Here is a 23,414-nt window from a genome sequence, read left to right as displayed (position 1 = left end):
GTTGAGATACACTAACTGTGAAGGTTAGTCTTTGACAATTACCAATAGTGTCCACTGCCTTTAAGAGCCAAATTATCATTGAACTCTTTTAAGTGTTTGTTTTTTCCGACTCGTTTTACTTCATTTTTGTTTTTTCAACTCTTTCAAACTTTTGATTTGTTATAAATTGGTTCTCGTACCCGTTATCTTTGAGACATATTTAATATTAAACAACTGATCATTCCAAACGATTAGTTAAGCTGGTGTTGGGTTTACTAATTGGAACTTCTTTTGGATGAGGACACTTCAGATGGAACTTCATTCATAGCTACATTGAACCTGTGAGTATTAACAAATGTATTTACTAACTTCGCCACATCATTGAACAACGACACTACAGAGTAAACTTCAGCTGCAGCTACATTTGGACATGTGAGTATGAAAAAACTTTCTTAAAAAATCACGCCACACGCACAACATGGAACGGAGCATATGCGGCCCCAGGCCGACGGTCCTGAGTGCAAACCTTTATCAGAGCTATCCTTTAACTGTCCTATTTCTTGCCCCCAAAACTCCTGACAATGTCTCCCCCAATAAATCCCCCCGGTAAGTATCTACCAAGTGTTTCCAATAGTATGTCCAAAGTTTTTATTATAAGCTCTTCCAAGTTCTTAATCAACTCTTAAAAAGTTATTTGTCAACTCTTCCAAGTATTTTTCTCTTCATCAACTCTTCTAATTTATTCATCAACTCTTCCAAGTTATTTATCGTTTCTTTGGAGTTTTCCTCCAAATCTATCAAGTCTTCCAAGTTTTTGTTATCAGCTCTTAAAAGATGTTTTCTCAACTCTCCCAAGTTATTCATCAACTCTTCGATTGTTTTGTCTCAACTCATTTGTATTCTTCCTCAACTCTTCCATGTTCTTAATCAACTCTCCGAAGTTTTCTTATCAACTCTTCACATTTATTTTTCATAAACTTTTCCAAGTTCTTTTCTTAATTCTTCCAAGTGATGTAGATAAACTCTTTGAGTTTTTGTCCTAATATATCAACTCTTCAAAAGTTATTCATCAACTCTTTTGGGTTATCCTTCAAATCTATCACCTGTTCCGTTTTTTGTTATAACCTCTTCCAAGTTGTTTTCCCTGGCTCAACTCTTACAAGTTATAAGTCGACTCTTTTAATGTTGGGGTTTTCCCTCAAATCTATCAACACTTCCAAGTTATTCAACAACTCTTTGGGGTTTTCCTTCAAATTTATCAGCTCTTCTAAGTTTTGTTTCTCAACTCTTCCGAGTATTATTTATCAGTACTTAAAAATTTTGTTCTTTTCCTCAACTCTTCCAAGTTATTCATCAACTCTTTGGGGTATTCCTTAAAATCTATCAACTCTTCCAAGTTGTTTTATAAGCTCTTCAAAGTCTTTTTCTCTTCATCAACTCTTCCAAGTTATGTGTCAACTCTTTGAATTTTGTTCCTTAAAATCTATCAACTTTTCTTAAGATTTTCCTCGTCTGTTGTTTTCTTATAAGCTCTTCAAAGTTTTTTCCTTCAAATCTATCAACTCTTCCTTTGCCTTTTTCGATATGCTAATTAGTTTCCTTTGTTTGTTAAATATGCTAGTTTCCTTTGTCTTTTTCGGTATGCTAATAAGTTTCCTTTGTCTTTTACGATATGCTAATAAGTTTCCTGCGTCTTTTTCGATATGCTAATTAGTTTCCTTTGTCTTTGACGATATGCTAATTATTTGCCTTTGTCTTTTTCGATATGCTTTTTTGTTTCCTTTGTCTTTTCTGATAAGCTCTTCCAAGCTGTTTTCCCTACTTCATCTTCCAAGTCCTTAATCAAGTCTTCCAAGTATTTTTATCAGTTCTTCAAATTATTTTTCTCTTCATCAACTCTTCCAAGTTATTTATCACGTCTTTGGGATTTTCCTTCAAATATATCAAGTCTTCCTAGTTTTTGTTATAAGCTATTCCAAGTTGTTTTCCCTACTTTAACTCTTCAAAGTTCTTAATCAATTCTTAAAAGTTATTTATCAATTCTTCCAAGTTATTTATCAACTATTCCAAGTTATTTATCACTTCTTTGGGGTTTCCTTCAAATCTATCAAGTCTTCCTAATTTTTGTTATAAGCTTTTCCCAGTTGTTTTCCCTACTACAACTCTTCCAATTTCTAAATCAACTTCTTAAGATTGTCCTCGTCTGTTTTTTCTGATCAGCTCTTCAAAGTTTTTTCCTTCAAATCTATCAACTCTTCCTTTGCCTTTTTCGATATGCTAATTAGTTTCCTTTGTCTGTTCTCATATGCTAATTAGCTTCCTTTGTCTTTTTCGATATGCTAATTAGCTTCCATTGTCTTTTTTGATATGCTAATTAGCTTCTATTGTCTTTTTCGATATGCTAATTAATTTCCTTTGTCTTTTCTGATATGTTAATTAGCTTCTATTGTCTTTTTCGATATGGTAATTAGCTTCTATTGTCTTTTCTGATATGCTGATTAGCTTCTATTGTCTTTTTCGATATGCTAATTAGCTTCTATTGTCTGTTCTCATATGCTAATTAATTTCCTTTGTCTTTTCTGATATGCTAATTAGCGTATATTGTCTTTTTTATTTCCTTTGTCTTTTCCGATATGCTAATTAGCTTCCTTTGTCTTTTCTGATATGTTAATAAGCTTCTATTGTCTTTCTCGATATGCTAATTAATTAGCTTCCTTTGTCTTTTCTGATATGCTAATTAGCTTCCATTGTCTGTTATCATATGCTAATTAGCTTCCTTTGTCTTTTTGATATGCTAATTAGCTTCTATTGTCTTTTTGATATGCTAATTAGCTTCTATTGTCTTTTTGATATGCTAATTAGCTTCCTTTGTCTGCTCTGATATGCTAATTAGCTTCATTTGTCTGCTCCGATGTGCTAATTAGCTTCCTTTGTCTTTTCTGATATGCTTATTAGCTTCCTTTGTCTTTTCTGATATGCTGATTAGCTTCCTTTGTCTGCTCTGATATGCTAATTAGCTTCCATTGTCTGCTCCGATGTGCTAATTAGCTTCCTTTGTCTTTTCTGATATGCTTATTAGCTTCCTTTGTCTTTTCTGATATGCTGATTAGCTTCTATTGTCTTTTTCGATATGCTAATTAGCTTCCATTGTCTTTTTTGATATGCTAATGAGCTTCTATTGTCTTTTCCGATATGCAAATTAATTTCCTTTGTCTTTTCCGATATGCTAATTAGCTTCTATTGTCTTTTTCGATATGCTGATTAGCTTCTATTGTCTTTTTCGATATGCTAATTAGCTTCCTTTGTCTTTTCTGATATTCTAATTAGCTTCTATTGTCTTTTCCGATATGCTAATTACCTTTCTTTGTCTTTTCTGATATGCTAATTAGCGTCCATTGTCTTTTTCAATATGCTAATTAATTTCCTTTGTCTTTTCTGATATGCTAATTAGCTTCCTTTGTCTTTTCTGATATGCTAATTAGCTTCTATTGTCTTTTTCGATATGCTAATTAGTTTCCTTTGTTTGTTTCGATATGCTAATTAGCTTCCTTTGTCTTTTTCCATATGCTAATTAGATTCCTTTGTCTTTTTCGATATGCTAATAAGATTCCTTTGTCTTTTTCGATATGCTAATTAGTTTCCTTTGTTTGTTAAATATGCTAATTAGCTTCCTTTGTCTTTTCCCATATGCTAATTAGTTTCCTTTGTCTTTTCCGATATCCTAATTAGCTTCCTTTGTCTTTTTCGATATGTTAATTAGTTTCCTTTGTTTGTTTAATATGCTAATTAGCTTCCTTTGTCTTTTTCCGTATGCTAATTAGTTTCCTTTGTGTTTTTCGATATGCAAATTAGATGCCTTTGTCTTTTTCGATATGCTAATTAGTTTCCTTTGTTTGTTAAATATGCTAATTAGCTTCCTTTGTCTTTTTCCATATGCTAATTAGATTCCTTTGTCTTTTTCGATATGCTAATTAGCTTCCTTTGTCTTTTTCGATATGCTAATTAGTTTCCTTTGTTTGTTAAATATGCTAATTAGCTTCCTTTGTCTTTTTCCATATGCTAATTAGCTTCCTTTGTCTTTTTCCGTATGCTAATTAGATTCCTTTGTCTTTTTCCGTATGCTAATTAGTTTCCTTTGTCTTTTTCGATATGCTAATTAGTTTCCTTTGTCTTTTTCGATATCCTAATTAGTTCCCTTTGTTTTTTTCGATATGCTAATTAGTTCCCTTTGTCTTTTTCGATATGCAAATTAGATGCCTTTGTCTTTTTCGATATGCTAATTAGTTTCCTTTGTTTGTTAAATATGCTAATTAGATTTCTTTGTCTTTTACAACATGCTAATTAGTTTCCTTTGTCTTTTTCGATATGCTAATTAGTTTCCTTTGTCTTTTTCCGTATGCTAATTAGATTCCTTTGTCTTTTTCCATATGCTTTTTAGATTCCTGTGTCTTTTTCGATATGCTAATTAGTTTCCTTTGTTTGTTAAATATGCTAATTAGATTGCTTTGTCTTTTTACGATATGCTAAATTAGCTTCCTTTGTCTTTTTTCGATATGCTTATTAGTTTCCTTTGTCTTTTCTGATATCCTAATTAGCTTCCTTTGTCTTTGTCCATATGCTTATTACTTCCTTTGTCTAATTAGGATATCGAAAAAGACAAAGGAAAAGACAAAGGAAACTAATAAGCATATGGTAAAAGAGAAAGGAAACTAATTAGCATATCGAAAAAGAAACAGAATTAGCGAAACAGAAAAGACAAAGGAAATTAATTAGCATGTCAAAAAAGACAATGGAATCTAATTAGCATATCAGAAAAGACAATATACGCTAATTATCATATCAGAAAAGACAAAGGAAGCTAATTAGCATATCGAAAAAGACAAAGGAAATTAATTAGCATATCAAAAAAGACAAAGGAATCTAATTAGCATATGGAAAAGACAAAGAAAGCTAATTAGCATATTTAATAAAAAAAGGAAACTAATTAGCATATCGAAAAATACAAAGGAAACTAATTAGCATATCGTAAAAAGACAAAGGAAGCTAATTAGCATATCGAAAAAGACAAAGGAAAAGACAAAGGAAACTAATTAGCATATCAGAAAAGACAAAGGAATCTAATTAGCATATCAGAAAAGACAATATACGCTAATTAGGATATCGGAAAAGACAAAGGAATCTAATTAGCATACGGAAAAGACAAAGGTAGCTAATTAGCATATCGAAAAAGACAGAGGAAACTAATAAGCATACGGAAAAAGACAAAGGAAACTAATTTGCATATGGAAAAAGACAAAGGAAGCTAATAAGCATATTTAACAAACAAAGGAAACTAATTAGCATATCGAAAAAGACAAAGGAAACTAATTAGCATGTCGAAAAAGACAAAGGAATCTAATTAGCATATGGAAAAAGACAAAGGAATCTAATCAGCATATTTAACAAACAAAGGAAACTAATTAGCATATCGAAAAAGACAAAGGCATCTAATTTGCATATCGAAAAACACAAAGGAAACTAATTAGCATACGGAAAAAGACAAAGGAAGCTAATTAGCATATTAAACAAACAAAGGAAACTAATTAACATATCGAAAAAGACAAAGGAAACTAATTAGCATATCGGAAAAGACAAAGGAATCTAATTAGCATACGGAAAAAGACAAAGTAATCTAATTAGCATATCAGAAAAGACAAAGGAAGCTTATTATCATATCAGAAAAGACAAAGGAAGTTAATTAGCATATCGAAAAAGACAATAGAAGCTAATTAGCATATCGAAAAAGACAATAGAACCTAATCAGCATATCGAAAAAGACAAAGGAAGCTAATCAGCATATCAGAAAAGACAAAGGAAGCTTATTAGGATATCGGAAAAGACAAAGGTAGCTAATTAGCATATCGAAAAAGAAAGGAAACTAATTAGCATACGGAAAAAGACGAAGGAAACTAATAAGCATATCGGAAAAGACAAAGGAAACTAATTAGCATATCGGAAAAGACAAAGGAAACTAATTAGCATACGGAAAAAGACAAAGTAATCTAATTAGCATACGGAAAAAGACAAAGGAAACTAATTACCATATCGTAAAAAGACAAAGGAATCTAATTAGCATATTTAACAAACAAAGGAAACTAATAAGCATATCGAAAAAGACAAGAGAATCTTATTAGCATATCGAAAAAGACAAAGGAATCTAATTAGCATATGGAAAAAGACAAAGGAAGCTAATTAGCATATCGAAAAAGACAAAGGGAACTAATTAGCATATCGAAAAAGACAAAGGCATTTAATTAGCATACGGAAAAAGACAAAGGAAGCTAATTAGCATATTAAACAAACAAAGGAAACTAATTAGCATATCGAAAAAGACAAAGGGAACTAATTAGCATATCGAAAAAGACAAAGGAAGCTAATTAGCATATCAGAAAAGACAAAGGAAGTTAATTAGCATATCGAAAAAGACAATAGAAGCTAATTAGCATATCGAAAAAGACAATAGAAGCTAATCAGCATATCGAAAAAGACAAAGGAAGCTAATCAGCATATCAGAAAAGACAAAGGAAGCTTATTAGCATATTAAACAAACAAAGGAAACTAATTAGCATATCGAAAAAGACAAAGGGAACTAATTAGCATATCGAAAAAGACAAAGGCATTTAATTAGCATACGGAAAAAGACAAAGGAAGCTAATTAGCATATTAAACAAACAAAGGAAACTAATCAGCATATCGAAAAAGACAAAGGGAACTAATTAGCATATCGAAAAAGACAAAGGAAGCTAATTAGCATATCAGAAAAGACAAAGGAAGTTAATTAGCATATCGAAAAAGACAATAGAAGCTTATTAGCATATCGAAAAAGACAATAGAAGCTAATCAGCATATCGAAAAAGACAAAGGAAGCTTATTAGGATATCGGAAAAGACAAAGGAATCTAATTAGCATACGGAAAAGACAAAGGTAGCTAATTAGCATATCGAAAAAGACAGAGGAAACTAATTAGCATACGGAAAAAGACAAAGGAATCTAATTAGCATACGGAAAAAGACAAAGGAAGCTAATTAGCATATCGTAAAAAGACAAAGGAATCTAATTAGCATATTTAACAAACAAAGGAAACTAATAAGCATATCGAAAAGACAAGAGAATCTTATTAGCATATCGAAAAAGACAAAGGAATCTAATTAGCATATGGAAAAAGACAAAGGAAGCTAATTAGCATATTTAACAAACAAAGGAAACTAATTAGCATATCGAAAAAGACAAAGGAAACTAATTAGCATATCGTAAAAGACAAAGAAATCTAATTAGCATTAGACAAAGGAAGCTAATTAGCATATCGTAAAAAGACAAAGGAATCTAATTAGCATATCGAAAAAGACAAAGAAATCTAATTAGCATACGGAAAAAGACAAAGGAAACTAATTAGCATATCGAAAAAGACAAAGGAAGCTAATTAGCATATTAAACAAACAAAGGAAACTAATTAGCATATCGAAAAAGACAAAGGGAACTAATTAGCATATCGAAAAGACAAAGGCATTTAATTAGCATACGGAAAAAGACAAAGGAAGCTAATTAGCATATTAAACAAACAAAGGAAACTAATTAGCATATCGAAAAAGACAAAGGGAACTAATTAGCATATCGAAAAAGACAAAGGAAGCTAATTAGCATATCGAAAAAGACAATAGAAGCTAATTAGCATATCAGAAAAGACAAAAGAAGCTAATTAGCATATCGAAAAAGACAAAGGAAGCTTATTAGCATATGAGAACAGACAAAGGAAGCTAATTAGCATATGAGAAAAGACAAAGGCAAATAATTAGCATATCGTCAAAGACAAAGGAAACTAATTAGCATATCGAAAAAGACACAGGAAACTTATTAGCATATCGTAAAAGACAAAGGAAACTTATTAGCATATCGAAAAAGACAAAGGAAACTAATTAGCATATCGAAAAAGGCAAAGGAAGAGTTGATAGATTTGAAGGAAAAAACTTTGAAGAGCTTATAAGAAAACAACAGACGAGGAAAATCTTAAGAAGAGTTGATAGATTTGAAGGAAAACCCCAAAGAGTTGATGAATAACTTGGAAGAGTTGATGAAGATACTTGGTAGAGCTTATAACAAAAATTTGGAAGAGTTGATAGATTTTAAGGAACAAAATTCACAGAGTTGACACATAACTTGGAAGAGTTGATGAAGAGAAAAACTTAGAAGAGCTGATAAATTTGAAGGAAAACCCCAAAGAGTTGTTGAATAACTTGGAAGTGTTGATAGATTTGAGGGAAAACCCCAACATTAAAAGAGTCGACTTATAACTTGTAAGAGTTGAGCCAGGGAAAACAACTTGGAAGAGGTTATAACCAAAAATGGAACAGGTGATAGATTTGAAGGATAACCCAAAAGAGTTGATGAATAACTTTTGAAGAGTTGATATATTAGGACAAAAACTCAAAGAGTTTATCTACATCACTTGGAAGAATTAAGAAAAGAACTTGGAAAAGTTTATGAAAAATAAATGTGAAGAGTTGATAAGAAAACTTTGAAGAGTTGATTAAGAACATGGAAGAGTTGAGGAAGAATACAAATGAGTTGAGACAAAAAAATCGAAGAGTTGATGAATAACTTGGGAGAGTTGAGAAAACATCTTTTAAGAGCTGATAACAAAAACTTGGAAGACTTGATAGATTTGGAGGAAAACTCCAAAGAAACGATAAATAACTTGGAAGAGTTGATGAATAAATTAGAAGAGTTGATGAAGAGAAAAATACTTGGAAGAGTTGACAAATAACTTTGGACATACTATTGGAAACACTTGGTAGATACTTACCGGGGCGATTTATTGGGGGAGACATTGTCAGGAGTTTTGGGGGCAAGAAATAGGACAGTTAAAGGATAGCTCTGATAAAGGTTTGCACTCAGGACCGTCGGCCTGGGGCCGCATATGCTCCGTTCCATGTTGTGCGTGTGGCGTGATTTTTCAAGAAAGTTTGTTCATACTCACATGTCCAAATGTAGCTGCAGCTGAAGTTTACTCTGTAGTGTCGTTGTTCAATGATGTGGCGAAGTTAGTAAATACATTTGTTAATACTCACAGGTTCAATGTAGCTATGAATGAAGTTCCATCTGAAGTGTCCTCATCCAAAAGAAGTTCCAATTAGTAAACCCAACACCAGCTTAACTAATCGTTTGGAATGATCAGTTGTTTAATATTAAATATGTCTCAAAGATAACGGGTACCAGAACCAATTTGTAACAAATCAAAAGTTTGAAAGAGTTGAAAAAACAAAAATGAAGTAAAACGAGTCGGAAAAAACAAACACTTAAAAGAGTTCAATGATAATTTGGCTCTTAAAGGCAGTGGACACTATTGGTAATTGTCAAAGACTAACCTTCACAGTTAGTGTATCTCAACATATGCATAAAATAACTAACCTGTGAAAATTTGAGCTCAATCGGTCATCGAATTTGCGAGACAACAATGAAAGAAAAAACACCCTTGTCACACGAAGTTGTGTGCGTTTAGATGGTTGATTTCGAGACCTCAAGTTCTAAATCTGAGGTCTTGAAATAAAATTCGTGAAAAATTACTTCTTTCTTGAAAACTATGGCACTTCAGAGGGAGCTGTTTCTCACAATGTTTTATACCAACAACCTCTCCTCATTACTCGTCACCAAGAAAGGTTTTATGCTAATAATTATTTTGAGTAATTACCAATAGTGTCCACTGCCTTTAAAAACTTAGGTGGACATCTACGAATGGCTTAAAAAGAAAACTACTCAAATAAGGGAGATATCTGCTAAATACGAAACATGAAAATCGATTAATAGATTGCATGTTTTAAAGTACAACACCAATATGGGAGTGGGCTGGTAATAAAGGCTGGGATGCCCTAATTAGACAAAGGAAAACTTAAAAGATTATCCAGGATTGTCTGATTGCCACTTTTGGAAAAATACTTGGCAAATGATTTTGGGTAAATTTAGTAACATCTTAATTTTGGAGGAACGACACAACATGAGTTTGATAAAATCGCAAGGCTGTAGTCTTGAGGAATTATTGGGCAAAATTTGAGCAGAATTTGATCAAAACGCAAGGTTCTGAGTCTTGTGTAATTTTTTTGCACAATTTTAGCAAAACTTGATAAAAACGCAAGGCTTTAAATATATAGTCTTGTGGAATATTTGGGCACAGTTTCATCAAAAACGCCTTGTAATTTTTTATTTTTGCAAACATTTTGCAAAGGTTTATAAATATACAATGCTTTTTGTGAAATATGCCATGTTGCACTTCGGGCAGATAAGATTGATAAATTTACAAGGCAGTATTTTATACTATATATAGCCTTGTGATTTTTTGTAAATGTTTGAAAAATGTGCAATATGTTGATGGTTGCGAGGCTGCAACAGGTGTCAGCCCTCCATTCTGTTGAGCTTGAACCTTCCTGGGTGACTTCATTGAAGCGCTTAGGGACATGTTTGATTTCTATGTGTTATGCGCTATATAAGAATGGTTAATTATTATTATTATTTATTAAGGCCTCGCCTAAGAACTGACACTGTTGGCTTTGGTGCTGTGTCATGGATGACAATCGTTCCTTTGTAGATGCCACCTCACAGTTGGTTCACATGTAAAACAAGGCAAATATTCTTGCATTAGCCTTGTTTTAATAATCTGATTGAACAGAGTAAGATTGTAGGGCAATCTTGTAGTTAAGTAGACCTATACAAGCAATATATTTCAGTTTCAAATTTGGCCTATTCATCCTGGTAAGGTTCGTCTAAAACAGGGCTACCACGTGAAGGTCCCAGGATACCTGCCCCACACGGTTTCCAGATCATCAGGGCCTTTGCACCGCCCGAAGGCGGGTCCGGTCCGCCATCCCAAAAGGAGGGACAGTCCCCTACTGTACTAGCGCGGTCCCTAGTTGGAAAGAACTTAGGGACTACTTCCGTTGGTCAACCATTTGTGATTACACCGGCACCATCCTAGCAGATGAGGAGCCCGAATGCACCTTTAAGATCAACCACTCAGTGGAGCGAGCCGGAAGTAGGACCCCACATGCCACGTGCACGTGTCCAGGTCCCTTTAGTTTTATTCCGCAGGCACCACCATTTCGATCCGCACGCACCACTCGTTCCGCAGGCACCACCAAGTTAGCGCACAAAAAAACGCGTATATGCTTGTTTGCTTGCAAGGGTGTACTTAGGTACAAGATAGTGAGCTACCAAAACAACCCACTACATGTAAAGCATCAAATATCAACACATGTAAAGCCCGGTTGATACTTCCTGCAAATACCAAATTTTATGTCAGAATCCTCTTTTCCCTACAACATTCACAAGTGAGTTGAGCAGATTTGAACTGCTATGAATTATTTTTTGACTGCAACAATTGCTTCGCATTTGCAGGAAGTATGAACCAGGCTCCACTCATCTAAAAAGAATATCTTACTTTTGTTCTCTGATGATCCACAGATGAGCTGCTCGGATGTCTTGATGATACTGATGTTTGCCCAAGGCAGTTGATCTCCAGGAACTACTGGCCCTGAAAGGTCAAGTTAACGGATATAATTATTAAGTTGTAAGTCGATATTTTGTCATCAAAACTCTTGCATGGGTAATTTAGACCACCTCTTTATATAATAATAACAATTATGGTGGCTTCTTATAGTGCTCAGGTCTGTCACGCAGTGACGCTTCAACATTATTATTACCCCCGTTTACTGGGCCTTAAATCATTCCTTAAACCATCTCAGCTCCCTGGGGGGAGTATACAGTCTGTGCCCCCAAATATGTAAGCTAATCAATCACAAGAAACAACTCTGCCCTCACAGGTAATCATTTATCCATGTGTGGAGCGAAGATACCTAGATATTTCTTTGTGTATCTTGCACGGGTATGCACCTGTGGTGATACACTTTTCACCCATTAAAAAGAGGGACAGAAAGTAGCAGAAATAATGCACCCCTTATCCCCCTTTTGCCATATTCCCAGTTCCAGGACTTTTGTTGTCTGTTTGTTATACAAATGTAGCAGACAAGACAGGCTGCACTATAGTTTCTCATTGTATTTGGATAGTTGGCTATTGGAAACTAAAGCATTCTGGGATTTCTACGCTATACCCTGGCAGATTATTTATCTGCTGTGGCTAACAGCCGAGGTTCTGCGATTCATGGTCGGTGCCTTATGCATATTTTCTCACAAGACAACAAGAAATCCAAGTGTTAGACTGTTTTGCTAACTTTCCTTTTGTCAAGTCGAGGTTTTATTGGTCAATTATAATTTCAAAGGCAATCCCTCAAATGTGCAAGATAATTTGGGTGGAATACTGACCTAAAGAGGTTTTGATTGGGAGGAGGAATGCAACAGACACCCCCCTAACCCAGATTTAATCAGAAGTATTGTTTATTAAGACTACCAGCACCATGCAGCCACTATTATAAATAAATTTAAAAAAGGGTACAAGGTCTAGCAGTTTAATATTTGCCTAAAATTGACAAATTCGAGAGCTTTTCACCAGTTTTATCAAACTTGTGCCATCAATTATTTGAGACTTAAAAATGCATGGCAATGGAAGGTGATCAGCCTTTTTAGCTAGATGAATTTAATCTGGGTGCTAGTTCTATTGATGGTTTGAGATGGTTGTCTAGACGGGGACTCTAGACGTCATCTTCATCATTGCTGCTCTTGTTAGACTGTTTCTATTCAATCTCTACCATCTTGAAAGCAAGGTGATCCTCTTCCAAGAGCCTCCTCGATCTGGAGTAGATGAACAATAATTAAAATTAAACATTTATAAAGCGTCATCAATTTATTTACTAAGAGCGTAATATTTAGGACAGTAATAAAGTTTTTGAAACACAAGACCCACAATATACAACATAAGTTGCCTAACATGCCAGAAACACCAGAGCAAACCCTTTTCTCCATGATAAATAAAACTAAGAAGTATTGCAGCTGTTAATAGTATAATCCATTTTTGAGAAACAATGCAATTTGGAGAAGTAAGATGATGTCAAAGATATAATTTTCTTTTTATGAAATTTTCAGTAACACTTCAGTTATATCTCAAAACTGTGACCACCTTTTAAAAAAGGAAAGATTCACAGGTTTTGTATACAAGTAAATCTATAAAGGATTAAAACAGTCACAAGCTTCCAAAAAGTGCACATTGCTTTTACGCTTCAAAACTTTTATAAAGAATCAGCTTTGGCTCTTCAATTTGTCAGGACGACGCATCAGAAATTATTGGCAAGCTGATTTAACTTCGAGAGGAAAACAATATAAGTAGTAACAATAGCATGAGAAGCTTGGCAACATAACTATTTCCAAACTCAGTAGGTATATCTCTATTGAGTGACTTCTGGTTCTGAGAAGAACCGATGTGCTCAATATTTCAGAAAGTATACTCTGTCCGTCAGATGACTGGTGGACTCCAACTCTTGCTCATACGGGAGAGTCGTAGCTAAAGATGCGTGTTGGAGCAGGATGGGCGTGGTGAGAAGTCTATGGTCATAAATGAATTGACTTCGGGTATAGAAGACCCTAAGTCTGGGGGAGACTGGTATTGAAGAGACTAGGTTTCTAATTAAAGTCACTTCGGGTATAGAAGACCCTAAGTCTGGGGGAGACTGGTGATGAAGAGACCAGGTTCCTAATCAAATTGACTTCGGGTATAGAAGACCCTAAGTCTGGGGGAGACTGGTGATGAAGAGACCAGGTTCCTAATCAAATTGACTTCGGGTATAGAAGACCCTAAGTCTGGGGGAGACTGGTGATGAAGAGACTAGATTCATAATCAAATTGACGTCGGGTATAGAAGTCTCTTAGTCTGAGACTGGTTTATTGCTTGGGACAATGAGTTGGTATCGAGAGATTGTACAAGGTAGCTCTAAGAATGACTTGAGCAATTCAACATGAGCCAGGTATGGTTTCAAGAGATGCCACAAAACTGGACAACAGGAGTTTTGACAAATTATCAAAGGCATCCAATATTAAGTGAGAATACAAATTTCAGAGTAGCGAGTTTGATTAGATTTTGAAAGGCGGGACCATCCATTGATATGTTCACAAGGTTGCACAATCATTGGGTGGTGAACTTGTAGCGACTTGAAAATTTATTCAGCTTAGCAGGTTTTGAGGGATTAAACATTTTGCCTTTCAGAGATGGCACAGTTGTGGCTTGAGAAAAATAAAACTGTAATAAAATCACAAAGGTTCATTGAATGTGCACATACCTTCAATGGAGTCACGGTAATCAATGTTGTAGACCCTTCACCATCATCACTGCTAGCAGCAGGCAACCCTGTTTAAGGACGTCGTGCGTGGCAACCTGTATGAAATCAAAGCACACATGTCAATATAAATCTCATATAAAAAAAATCACAAGACTGCAACATTTAAAAAAAATTCATGACAAATGATTTTCCGTAAATTTAAACAGTGCCAAAAATCTTGGTTTTTGAGGCTTGAACAGTTTGTTGTTTGAAAATCAGTAGGATGAAAAGATTTGAGGATGGACAGAGTGTGCTTTTGGAAAATTGAAGTGTTTGAAACACAAGACTCAAATATTCAACATCAGTGCGGTCAAAAGTTACGCAGAGGGCCAGCTCGGTTAGTTTACCCACGGTCTCAGTAAGTCAAATAAATCCAAGTGCGGACGGTGGGAAAGTTAACCCGTCGGAATGTTACCCAGCTTCATGGTTAAGTTACCCAAAATATTAATCCAGCAACCTGTATGAAATCAAAGCACACATGTCAATATAAATCTCATATAAAAAAAATCACAAGACTGCAACATTTAAAAAAATTCATGACAAATGATTTTCCGTAAATTGAAACAATGCCAAAAATCTTGGTTTTTGAGGCTTGAACAGTTTGTTGTTTGAAAATCAGTAGGATGAAAAGATTTGAGGATGGACAGAGTGTGCTTTTGGAAAATTGAAGTGTTTGAAACACAAGACTCAAATATTCAACATCAGTGCGGTCAAAAGTTACGCAGAGGGCCAGCTCGGTTAGTTTACCCACGGTCTCAGTAAGTCAAATAAATCCAAGTGCGGACGGTGGGAAAGTTAACCCGTCGGAATGTTACCCAGCTTCATGGTTAAGTTACCCAAAATATTAATCCAGTGCGAACACGGCTTTAGAAAGTATTGAGGGACTCAACATTCTGCTGAACAGATATTGCACAGTTATGAATTAGGACTAATACAAGTTTAATCAAAGTTTCATAAAATCACAAGGCTCATAAAAAGTGCATGTACCTCACAATGTCAGGACAATCTATCTTGTAGAACCTTCACCGATGTGTTCTTTTGTTGGCATGCTTTCATCGTCTGTGCTAGCAGCAGCCAACCCTGTTTAGCATGGCAACCTAAACGAAATCAACCCAAACATGATAATATAAATCCCATATTGGAAATCACTTGGTTGCCTGCCACACTTTGAAAAATACTTGACAAATGATTTTAGGTAAACTTGAACATAGCCCAACATATAAGTGTTTGAGGAACAACGTCATTTGAAACATAATTATAATATGGTTAAAGATACTGTGTTAAGTCGCTACCAATATGCAGGGACAGTTTGAGCATAGTGCTATTTCAAATTTACCCTGTGACCGACAAGACTAAGTAGGACTAGACAAGGACAGAACTAAACATGAGTTTGGAGCTTTCCACTCGTGTTTGAAAATCAGTTGGCTGAAAAGTTTTGAGGGACTGGACAGAATGTGCTTTTGGAAAAATTAAGGGTTGGTAAAAACGTATACTTAATGAATTCCTTTTCGGGTAGTCTGAAGCATCCAACCAGTCTTCTCCTGATGGTTTGAGGCAGCTGTTCTCATTTGACCGTTTCAGTTCAATCTCTACCATCTTGAAAGCAAGGTGGTCCGCTTGGAGTGTTCTGACCCTCTTCAAGACCCTCATCGATCTGAAGTAGTTGAAAAATAACAACATCAAGCATTTATAAAGCGTCATCTATTTATTTAGTGAAAGCAGAAATGTTTAAGACAGTTATTTATAAGTTTTTGTAATACAAGACTCAAATATTAAACATCATTTGCCCAACATGCCAGAGCATTACATAACACACAGGACCCATCCAAAGGTAGAGCAATAATGTTAAAATGTCTTAGGACAAATTGCAATTTGATGCAATTAGCAATAATACCCTGACTTGGAATGGTTTTGAGAAATTGCACAAAATTACTTTGGAAATGATTTGACAAGTAGAACATAACCTTGGAATTGATACGATAGATGGAGAATGATTGCCTCAGAAATTATTGGCACACTACAATGTAAAGTTGGCTTGGCTTCAATAAAGAACACAACATTGAGTTAATATAACAGCAGAAATTTGCAATGGCTCAAAAAATGCCTACCCTTTGAAGCTTGGCAACATAATGATTTAGGTAGATCTCCGATGAGTGAATTTGGGTTCCAAGAAGAACAGGTGGGCTCAATGTTTCAGACAGTACACTCCATCTGTAGACTGCTCGACTCAAACTCTTGCTCATACGAGAGAGTGTTGTTGGAGCAGGAAGGGCGTGGTGAGACGTCTATGGTGCTAAATAACTTGACTTCGGGTATACAAGACCCCAAGTCTGGGGGGGGGGGGACTGGTGTATTGCTTGGGACACTGAGTTGGCTCTTCAATCAGTGAATACTCTGGAGAAGAAAATAAAGACACACAACATAACTCATTTCATCAAAAGTCAGCAAGCAATATTGCATGGCTGTAATTAAACAATAACTACAGCCATACAATGTCATCATGAAATATCGAGAGATTGTACAAGGTAGCTCTGAAAATGACTTGAGAAGTTCAACATGAACTAGGTATGGTTTCAAGAGATGCCATAAAACTGGACAAGAGCAGTTTTGACAAAATATCAAAGGCATCACATTATCAAGTGAGAATACAAATTTCAGAATTCCAAAAGTCATTTGGTTGGTAAGTTTACAACACATAGATAATTTATAGAGAACAAACAATCTTTGGGTTGTGAACTTGTATCAAGTTGAAAATTTATTCAGCTTAGCAAGTTTTGAGGGACTCAACATTCTTTTCGGAGATGGCACAGTTGTGGCTGACAAATAATACAAGTTTAATAAAAGTTTCATAAAATCACAAGGTTCATAAAACATGCATATACCTCAATGATGGCACAGCAATCTATCTTGTAGAACCTTCACCGATGTTCTTTTGAAGGCATGCTTTCATCATCTGTGCTAGCATCAGCTAACTCTGTCTAAGGACAGCCAGCATGGCAGCCTAGACGAAATCAAAACATACATGACAATGTCATAATCAACTGGGTGACCAATCCAAACAAAGTCAAGCCAAACGCTAATTTTCACAGGTTAATTTTTGCTGTAGCCTATACAACTGTAAAATTTTTATAAAGAATCAGCTTTGGTTCTTAAATTTGTCAGGGCGAGGCCTCAGAAATTATTGCCACAGTACTATGTAAAGTTGGTTTGACTTCGAGAAAGAACACACTAATGTGTATAATGAGTAGTAACAATAGCATAATCAAATTGACTTTGGGTATAGAAGACCCCAAGTCCGAGGGGGGACTGGTGTATTGCTTGGAACAATGAGTTGGCTCTTCATTTGGTTAATAATCTGAAGATAACTAAAAGACACACAACAGAAATCATTTCATCAAAAGTGATTCAGCAAGACACTGTATCGCTGTCATTAAACAATAATTACAGCCTTAAAATGTCAACATGAAATGGTATCGAGAGATTGTACAAGGTTGCTTTGAAAATGACTCGAGCAATTCAACATGAGCTAGTTATGGTTTCAAAATATGCCACAAAACTGAACATATGAGTTTTTAATGAAATATCAAAGGCACCACAATATCAAAGGAAATACAAATGTCAGAGTACCAAAAGCATTTGGTTGGTAAGTTTTTGAAAGGCTGGACAAAACGTTGATTATTTCAAGATATCGCACACCATTGGGTTCTCTGCTTATCAGAGATGGCACAGTTGTGTATGAGGAATAATACAAGTTCAATCAAAGTTTCATGAAATCACAAGGTTCATAAAATGTGCATATACCTCAAAGATGTCCTGGCAATCTGTCTTGTAGATGTTCTTTAGTTGGCATGCTTACATCATCTGTGCTAGCATCAGCCAACCCTATCTAGGGACAGCCAGCATGGCAACCTACATAAAATCAAAGCATACATGACAATAGATCCCATAATTAAAGGCAGTGGATACTATTGGTAATTGTCAAAGACCAGCCTTCTCACTTGGGTTATCTAAACATATGCAAAAAATAACAAACCTGTGAAAATTTGAGATAATAATAATCGAAATTGCGAGATAATAATGAAAGAAAAAACACCCTTGTCACACGAAGTTGTGTGCGTTAAGATGGTTTGGTTGATTTCGAGACCTCAAGTTCGATATCTGAGGTCTAAAAATCAAATTCGTGGAAAATTACTTCTTTGTCGAAAACTATGGCACTTCAGAGGGAGCCATTTCTCACAATGTTTTATACCATCAACCTCTCCCCTTTACTTGTCACCAAGAACGGTTTTATGGCAATAATTATATTGAGTAATTACCAATAGTGTCCACTGCCTTTAATGCCACATTTTGAAATACACTTGACAAACGATTTTTGGTAAATTTAAAGACAGCCCAACATCTTAGTTTTAGAGGAACAACACAACACAACACGACACAATAAACTTGGTTAATAACAATCCAAACAAAGTGAAGCCTAATGTTAATGCTAATGTTACAGGGTCTGTATACATTTGGTTTGAGAAAATTTAAGCAGCTCATAAACAGTTTGATGTTTCAAAGAAAAATCAGTAGGATGAACAATTTTGAGGGACTGGACAGAATGTGCTTTTGGAAAATTGAAGGGTTGATACAAAAAAATATATTTACGATTTCTTTGAGGGCAGTACAGAGCGTACAGCCAGTGTTGTCGTGATGATGTCAAGGCGTATTAACGAGGACTCTAGACATCGCATTCATCACTGGTGTCCTCATTAGACAGTTTCCGTTCAATCTCTGCCATCTCTTCACGAGCCTCCTTGATCTGAAGTAGTTGAGAAGTAATAAAATCAAATATTTTGAAAGCGTCATCTTTTTAGTTACTGAGAGCCATAATGTTTAAGACAGTTTATGCCAAGTTGTTGAAATACACGACCCATATATACAACATCATTCGTGCAACATGGCAGAAACACCATGGCAAACCTGTCTTTCAAAGATAAATACAACTGGGTTCTCTCACCAACAGTACATAACAAAAGGACCTTTACGCCCCACTCAAAGGACGTCACAATAATGATCAAGTGTCTTTGGAAAAATTTGCAATTAAATAGTATGACTTTAGCAAAACAACACCAACTTGGAATGGCTTTGAGAAGTTGCATAAAATTACTTTTGAAATGATTTGACAAGTTCAACATAACCGTGGAATTGATACGATAGATGGAGAATGATTGCCTCAGAAATTATTGGCACAGTACAATATGAACTTGGCTTTGATTCGAGAGAGGACACAACATCGAGTAAAAATAACATGAGAAATTTGCTATGGCTCAAAAAATGCATACCTTCTGCAGTTTGGCAACAAAATGATTTAGGTAGATCTCTGTTGAGTGAATTTGGGTTCTGAGAAGAACTGGTGGGCTCAATGTTTCAAACAGCAACCTCTGTCTGTCTGTCTGTCTGCCTGTCTGTCTGGTGACTGCTCGACTCAAACTCTTGGTCATTCGAGAAAGTGGTAGCTAAAGATGGTGTTGGAGCAGGAAGGGCGTGGTGAGAAGACTATGGTGATAAACGAATTTACTTCGGGTAAAGAAGACCCTAAGTCTGGGGGGGGGGAGACTGGTGATGAAGAGACTAGGTTCCCTATCAGATTGACCTCAGGTATAGAAGACTATAAGTCCGAGGGGCGACTGGGGTATTGCTTGGGACACTGAGTTGGCTCTTCAATCAGTGAATAATCTGAAGAAGAAAATAAAGACACACAACATTAATCATTTCATCAAAAGTCAGCAAGCAATATTGCATGGCTGTTATTTACAGAGAAAGACCAATCTTTGGGTTGTGAACTCAACATTCTGCTTATCCGAGATGGCACAGTTGTTGCTGAGAAAAAATACAAGTATAATAAAAGTTTCATCAAATCACAAGGTTCCTAAAATATGCATACACCTCAACGATGTCATGGCAATCTATCTATCTTGTAGAACCTTTTGTTGGCATGCTTTCATAATCTGTGCTAGCAGCAGCCAACCCTGTCTAAAGACAGTCAGCATGGCAGCCTAGATGAAATTAAAACACACATGACAATAAAAAATCCCATATTAAAAATCCACATTTGGAAAAATATTTGCCAAATAATTTTCTGAAAATTTAAAGACAGTGTTGGGGGAACAACTCTGAAATAGCTTGGAGCTTGTCTCAACAATATGCCTACCCTCTGAAGCTTGGCAACATAATGATTTCCAAACTCAGTAGGTAGATCTCTATTGCATGATTTCTGGCTCTGAGAAGTTGCAGACTGTATACTCTGTACGCAGAAGACTGCTCAACTCAAACTCTTACTCATACGAGAGAGTGGTAGCTAAAGATGCATGTTGGAGCAGGATGAGAAGTCTATGGTCATAAATGAATTGACTTTGGGTATAGAAGACCCTAAGTCTTGGGAAGACTGGTGATGAAGAGACCAGGGGTGGATTTCACAAAGGTAGTCCTAACTTAGGACTAGTCCTAAGCAACGCTAAGAGATAGGACTGGTCCTAAGTTAGGACCAGAAACTCATCCTAACTTAGGACTGGTCCTATCTCTTAGCATTGCCTAGGACTAGTCCTAAGTTAGGACTACCTTTGTGAAATCCAACCCAGGTTCCTAATCAAATTCACTTCGGGTATAGAAGACCCTAAGTCTGGGGGAGACTGGTGTTGAAGAGACTAGGTTCCTAATCAAATTGACTTCGGGTATAGAAGACCCTAAGTCTGGGGGAGACTGGTGATGAATAGACTAGGTTCCTAATCAAATTGACTTTGGGTATAGAAGACCCTAAGTCTGGGGGAGACTGGTGTTGAAGAGACTAGGTTCCTAATCAAATTGACTTCGGGTATAGAAGACCCTAAGTCTGGGGGAGACTGGTGATGAATAGACTAGGTTCCTAATCAAATTGACTTTGGGTATAGAAGACCCTAAGTCTGGGGGAGACTGGTGTTGAAGAGACTAGGTTCCTAATCAAATTGACTTCGGGTATAGTAGACCCTAAGTCTGGGGGAGACTGGTGATGAAAAGACTAGGTTCCTAATCAAATTGACTTCAGGTATAGAAGACCCTTAGTCCGAGGACTAGTCCTTAGTGCTTAGTCTGAGTATACTCGAAATTGAATTTTTGATATACCGGTTATTTAAAAAAACTGACATCGACAGACGTTATGTCAGAGTACCAAAAGTCATTTGGTGGGGAAGCTTTTGAAAGGCTGGACAACACATTGATAATTTCAAGAGATCGAACACCATTGGGTCAGGAACTTGTAGCGAATTGAGCATTTATTCTCTGCGTATCAGAGATGGCATAGTTGTGGTTGAGAAATAATACAGGTTAAATAAAAGTTTCATAAAATCACAAGGCTCATAAAATGTGCATATACCTCAATGATGTCACAGCAATCTATCTTGTAGAACCTTCACCGATGTCCTTCTGTTGGCATGCTTTCACCATCTACGCTTTCTAGCAGCAGCCAACCCTGTCTAAGGACAGCCAGCATGGCAACCTAGATTCAATCAAAGCATACATGACAATATAAATCCCTTAATAAAAATCACTTGGTTGCCACATTTTTAAATATACTTGACAAACGATTTTCAGTAAAATTAAAGACAGCCCAACATCTTAGATTTTGAGGAACAACACAACGCAATCAACTTGATGAACAATCCAAACAAAGTCAAGCCTCACGTAAAAGGGTCTGTTTACATTTGGTTTTAGAAAATTTAAGCAGCTCATAAACAGTTTGATGTTTGAAAATCAGTGAGATGGAAATTTATGAGGGACTGGACAGAATGTGCTTTTGGAAAATTAAAGTATACTTACAAATTACTTTGAGGGCAGTACGAACATCCAACCAGTGTTCTCATGATGGTTTGAGGCAGTTGTCTTGATGGGGACTCTAGACGTCGTGTTCACCACTACTGTCCTCATTAGACAGTTTCCGTGCAATCTCTACAGCCTAGAAAAGAAAGTGTTCCACTTGAGTGTTCTGACTCACTTAAAAACAAAATCAATTTAAAAAGGATTCCAGGGGAGAACAATTCATTAAACTTTGGTTAAATTTAATGAATGACACAAAATCAGCTTTGGAACAATTTAAAACTTATAACAAATTATTTTACCTGCAAATGTCCGAAGATTGGATCAGGTAAAAACACAACAGAGAGATCTCAGTGCACGGGGCAAGTTTCGCTTGATGAAACAAACTAAGGTTCAAAGTTAGTAGATATGGGATTAACTTATAACACTAACCCATTGATGATAGTTACATTCACATGGATGAACAACCGTAGTTGGAGTGAAGTTTTTAGTTTCTAAAAAACAAAACATTTACAGTCACACGGACAGCCTGCAGTGAATTTCTAGACAGGTTCCAAGTTGTTAGGCTTTCATTATCTGCGCAGGCAGCAGCCAACAGCCAACTCTGTCAAAGAAACAACCAGCATGGCAACAAAGACAGAATCAAGACATACACATACATGACATTAACAACCACATTAATAACAATTGCAAGATTGGCAAGTTTTTTTTAAAGGCAGTCAACAAAACAATACCACTTTTTTGGGATTAAAAAACATAAACTTAGCAAGTTTGGGGAAGATGTAATACATTGGCTTTTGAGAGTTGGGCTTTTGATACAGTTTGCCAGTTGGAAAAAAAATAATTTGAGGCTGTCTTTGAATAATGGGCCATTACATGCATGGAGAATATTTGTGTTTGAAAGACTAGGCCTAAAGAAATTTTTTATTAATCTTTATTAAAGAAAGACTTGTCACGTACCAATGTTTATTTCCTGTCTGTTGTCCATTCGATTTTACTCTGAGTCATGGAGCTGATATTTTGTATTTTAGTATTACCCAAAAAAAGAATGATTAATTGTTGTAAAATAATAGTTCACACAAGTGTTTGCAACCAATCAAAATATCCAGAGTTATTTACCACAATAATTGTTTGCTTTAATAATTGATCTTTTTCCTTAGTATTTGTATTGTATGTTTGCATTGCATAATGTTTTATTATAGATTGGTTAGTTTGTGTAAACAATAACGAATGAATAATAACACTAATATTACAACTTGAAACAGGTCAAACACAAGTTGTAAACGATCTTTGGAAAAAAAATACATTAATGAAAGA

General features: G+C 35.5%; 2 long non-coding RNA genes across 5 annotated transcripts in view; one reads left to right on the top strand and one right to left on the bottom strand.

The window, feature by feature from the left end:
- Positions 1–11,570, top strand: part of LOC117293311 — a 27,218-nt gene extending 15,648 nt beyond the window's left edge. The window contains exon 12 of the long non-coding RNA XR_004519426.1: positions 11,467–11,570. This is a non-coding gene — a long non-coding RNA (uncharacterized LOC117293311). The remainder of the gene's footprint in view (positions 1–11,466) is intronic.
- LOC117293312 overlaps positions 1–23,414 on the bottom strand; it is a 25,697-nt gene extending 2,283 nt beyond the window's left edge. Inside the window, exons 1-10 of one of the 4 annotated variants that reach the window (XR_004519429.1) lie at positions 22,101–23,414; positions 21,658–21,780; positions 19,592–19,985; positions 18,915–19,068; positions 18,069–18,176; positions 17,150–17,268; positions 15,761–15,921; positions 15,255–15,364; positions 14,229–14,323; positions 12,673–12,750 (exon numbers count right to left, since the gene is read on the bottom strand). This is a non-coding gene — a long non-coding RNA (uncharacterized LOC117293312). Of the gene's footprint in view, positions 1–12,672; positions 12,751–14,228; positions 14,324–15,254; positions 15,365–15,760; positions 15,922–17,149; positions 18,177–18,914; positions 19,069–19,591; positions 19,986–21,657; positions 21,781–22,100 lie in introns of those variants that run through there. The other 3 variants (XR_004519431.1, XR_004519428.1, XR_004519430.1) reach the window with 3 other exon arrangements.

The sequence above is a fragment of the Asterias rubens genome, chromosome 8, assembly GCF_902459465.1.
Source record: "Asterias rubens chromosome 8, eAstRub1.3, whole genome shotgun sequence".
In the NCBI taxonomy this organism is placed as follows: domain Eukaryota; kingdom Metazoa; phylum Echinodermata; class Asteroidea; order Forcipulatida; family Asteriidae; genus Asterias; species Asterias rubens.
The sequence above is the reverse complement of the archived record's forward strand: the minus strand, read 5'-3'. Positions and strand labels throughout refer to the sequence as shown.